Here is a 4736-nt window from a genome sequence, read left to right as displayed (position 1 = left end):
TGGCTATAATCAGCACAAATTCCGTAAACTTTTTGTGGGACTAACTGTTGGTTTTGCTGTGTTGGAGAAGGTTGAGCTTGCTGAACTTGTTGTTGATTCAATTGCATCTGCTTCAGCAAGTTGGTCATTTCAAAGATACTCTGAGTTAAAGCAGCAGTCTCTCTGCTAGAGGATACTTCTGCAACGGCTTTTGCACGGCCTTATTTCTGCCTGTGATTCCTAGTAGATTCAGCTAAGTCGCTGATCAATTTCCATGCCTCATCAGTGGTCTTGTACTTTTTCATAGACCCATTGCTAGCACTTTCCAATGTGGTCTTATCTTGGGGCCTCATGCCCTGTGTGACATAGCCGAGTAACACTATCTTGTCAATCATATGGTGGGGGCAAGCTTCCAGAAGATTATTGAAGCGCTCCCAGTACTCATAGAGAGTTTTAGAATCATCCTGAACAATCATGGAAATATCTTTCCTCAGTTTATCAGTAACTTCAGCTGGAAAGAACTTTTCCAAAAATTCTCTTATGAGTGTATTCTAGTTGGATACAGTTGCTGCGGGTTGAGTGTAGTACCACTCTCTTGCTTTTCCCTCAAGAGAAAACGGGAAGGCTTTCAGCAAAATTGAAGTTTCATCTGCACCATCACTCCTGACAGTAGAACAGGCTGCTTGAAAATCTCTCAGGTGCTTGATAGGCTCTTGAGCAGGTAAGCCATGAAACTTGGGCATCAAATTGAGCGGTGCGGTCTTTATTTCAAAGTCTGTAGCCACCGCTAGATGATGCGCTTGAAATGGTTACATTGAAAAATCAGGGGCTCTAGCCTCCTGGATAGTAACTCTCCTAGGAGCTGCCATGTCACTTACACGTAAATCAACCGAATTAGTAGAACGGGGGCTGGTTTCTTCCTGAAATGACGTTTCAGATCTGCACTCAGAGAGGACTAACCGATGCCGAGCTTGCCTTATTTGTGAAATAGTTCTTTCAATCTCAGGATCGAATACTGGCAAGCTTGGATCAGGAAGTGAACGCGTGGCATAAATTAAAATGCAAATAAATAAAATCCAATCAATAACTTTAGCACTCTATTGCAACTCCCCGGCAACGGCGCCAAAAATTGACGTGGCATAAATTGGCGAGTTAAGAATTGTTATAAGATATGCGTTGCAAGTATAGTCCTCAACCAACCAGAAATCCGCTTATCAATTTAAAAAGGGTGTCACAGAAATTAAAATTAAAATACTGGGAGTATGAATTCCAGGTCGTCTCCCAACGAGTTGCAGGAAAGTGTGCTATTTTATTAATCAGATGGTTTTCAAAAAAGATTTGAGTTGAATGACAGGAAATTAAATCAGAGAATTAATGTAATTTAAATAAAAGCCTTGACTGGGAGTAGATTAACTGGAAGCCCTATTCTTGTTGCATTACTTTCAAGATTAATTGATAATTGGGGTTGTTCTGTTTAGTTATCCCTTACTAGGTAAGGGAAAGTCAAACAAGTTGGAATGCTGTTTCTATTCACAAGTCCCAATCCGCTTACTTGGAAGGACTGGCGTTAGTGACTAGAGAGCAAACCAATCATAAACCCAATTACAATTTCTCCCTTGAGCACTCCAACTCAAGGATTTCTTTCAATCAACTCCCCAATAAGGTTAGGGAATTACTCGCTCATTTTGAATGTGGAATTCATAATATAGGAAAGAGAATTAAAGGAAGACATGATAAATAAAACTCAAAGGAATTAATTAAAAATAAAAATAACTCTTGTATTGATAAATTCTCAAATAATCCAACAGTAAAATTGAAATAAATTAAAGACATGTAAGAGTAAAGCCAAGTAAAGAAAACGAACTAGAATGACGAAGTGTTGATGAGGTAATAACTCTTCTCAAATCCCAATGCAAAAAGCAATGAAAATAATAAATCCTAAGAACTATGAATGTGTAGAGAGAAAAAAACCTAGAGGAGAGGAAAACTAGATCTGAAAAACTAAAACTATCTAGAATGAATGTTGTTGTTGGTCTCTGCATGTTTCCTGGCTCTAGTTTGCTTTTCTGGGCCGAAAACTGGGTCGAAACAGGGCCCAAAATTGCCCCCCGCAATTCTGCAGATTATGCAGATCGCGCACGTCACGCGATCGCGTCATTCATCCGGACACGTCATTCGGCGTTTTGCTTCTCCACGTGGGCGCGTCGTCCACGCCTCCGCGTCGCTTGTGCTATTCCATTCGCGCGGTCGCGTGAGCCATGCGGTCGCGTCAATGTGATTTTCTCTCTTTCGTGCGGTCGCGTGATCCATGCGGCCGCGTCACTTCTCGCTGGTCATCTCCTCAATTTCTTGTGTTCCTTCCATTTTTGCAAGCTTCCTTTCCAATCTCCAACTTATTCATGCCCTATAAAGCCTGAAACACTTAACACACAGATCACGGCATCGAATAGAATAAAGGAGAATTAAAATACATAATCAAAAGTCTCTAGGAAGCAAGTTTTCAATCATGTAATAAATTTAGGAAGGAAATATAAATGCATGATAATCATATGAATAAGTGGGTAAAGATCATGATAAAACCACACAATTAAACACAATATAAACCATAAAATAGTGGTTTATCAAGCATTCACAAAGTGAACTAAGCGTTCCACTGGGAGCATCACCAACACCCCTGACCCACTCTAATTCAAGGCCAAACCAACAAAATCCCATTGGACATGACTCAAAGGCATAAGACACAATTAGAATAGGAATTTCATTTGAATTGTAATTTATTTTCAATTTGAATTTCATTTTTAATTTTGTAAAGCCTATATAAAGGCATCAATTTCATTTCATTAGAGATCTGTGAGGCTGGCTTTGCTAGAGAGCAATAGGAGTAGGAGTAGGAGTAGAATAGAGGGCTCTCTTTGATACACTTTTATTTTCTGCACTCTCTACATTTCAGAATTCAATTCAGCTTTATGCAATTTCCATTTCTTACACTTCTTGGCTAATGGTATGCGAAATTGCTACTCAGGTTGTGAATTGTTGTTCGAAATTGATTCCCTGGCAATGGCACCAAAAACGGATGCACAGGACCATGGTCTAAACATATCTTCACAACTTCGCATAACTAACCAGCAAGTGCACTGGGTCGTCCAAGTAATACCTTACGTGAGTAAGGGTCGAATCCCACGGAGATTGTTGGTATGAAGCAAGCTATGGTCACCTTGTAAATCTCAGTCAGGTGGATATCAAATGGTTATGGAGTTTTCGAAAATAGTATAATAAAATAGGGATAGAAATACTTGTGTAATTCATTGGTGAGAATTTCAGATAAGCGAATGGAGATGCTTTCGTTCCTCTGAACCTCTGCTTTCCTGCTATCTTCATCCAGTCAGTCTTACTCCTTTCCATGGCTGGCTTTATGTGATACATCACCATTGTCAATGGCTACTTTCGGTCTTCTCTCGGGAAAATGATCCAAATGCCCTGTCACGGCACGGCTAATCGTCTGGAGGCATCACCCTTGTCAATGGCTTCATCTTATCCTCTCAGTGAAAATGGTCAACGCACCCTGTCACGGCACGGCTATTCATCTGTCGGTTCTCGATCATGCTGGAATATGATTTACTATCCTTTTGCATCTGTCACTAACGCCCTGCAATCGCGAGTTTGGAGCTCGTCACAGTCATCCAATCATTGAATCCTACTCGGAATACCACAGACAAGGTTTAGACCTTCCGGATTCTCTTGAATGCCGCCTTCATTCTAGCTTACACCACGAAGATTCTAGTTAGGAGATCTAAGAGATACTCATTCAGTCTAAGGTAGAACGGAAGTGGTTGTCAGGCACGCGTTCATAGGGAATGATGATGATTGTCACGTTCATCACATTCAGATTGAAGTACGAATGAATATCTTAGAAGCGAAACAAGATGAATTTAATAGAAAACAGTAGTACTTTGCATTAATCTTTGAGGAACAGCAGAGCTCCACACCTTAATCTATGGAGTGTAGAAACTCTACCGTTGGAAATACATAAGTGAAAGTCCAGGCATGGCCGAGAGGCCAGCCCTCAAACGTGATCTAAGATAGCATACAACTGATCAAAGATGTCTAATACAGTAGTAAAAGGTCCTATTTATAATAAACTAGCTACTAGGGTTTACAGAAGTAAGTAATTGATGCATAAATCCACTTCCGGGGCCCACTTGGTGTGTGCTTGGGCTGAGCTTGAGTGTTGCACGTGTAGAGGTCCTTCTTGGAGTTGAACACCAGTTTTTGTGCCAGTTTGGGCATTCAACTCTGGTTTTGGATCCTTTTCTGGCGCTGGACGCCAGAATTGGGCAGAGAACTGGCGTTGAACGCCAATTTACGTCGTCTATTCTTGGCCAAAGTATGGACTATTATATATTTCTGGAAAGCCCTGGATGTCTACTTTGCAACGTAATTGGAAGCGCACCATTTTGAGTTCTGTAGCCCCAGAAAATCCACTTTGAGTGCAGGGAGGTCAGAATCCAACAGCATCAGCAGTCCTTCTTCAACCTCTGAATCTGATTTTTGCTCAAGTCCCTCAATTTCAGCCAGAAAATACCTGAAATCACAGAAAAACACACAAACTCATAGTAAAGTCCAGAAATGTGAATTTAACATAAAAACTAATGAAAACATCCCTAAAAGTAACTAGATCCTACTAAAAACATACTAAAAACAATGCCAAAAAGCGTATAAATTATCCGCTCATCACAACACCAAACTTAAATTGTTGC

General features: G+C 40.5%; 1 non-coding gene across 1 annotated transcript; it reads left to right on the top strand.

The window, feature by feature from the left end:
- Positions 1-368: 368 nt before the first annotated feature.
- Positions 369-476, top strand: LOC148580620 (small nucleolar RNA R71). Its single transcript, XR_015898171.1, has one exon. It is a non-coding gene; the product is annotated as a small nucleolar RNA R71 (small nucleolar RNA).
- The last annotated feature ends 4260 nt before the right edge of the window (positions 477-4736 follow it).

This window comes from Arachis ipaensis, chromosome B10 (genome assembly GCF_059453495.1).
Source record: "Arachis ipaensis isolate K30076 ecotype BB chromosome B10, ASM5945349v1, whole genome shotgun sequence".
Classification (NCBI taxonomy): domain Eukaryota; kingdom Viridiplantae; phylum Streptophyta; class Magnoliopsida; order Fabales; family Fabaceae; genus Arachis; species Arachis ipaensis.
Note: the sequence above shows the minus strand (reverse complement) of the source record. Positions and strands in the feature narration are given on the sequence as shown.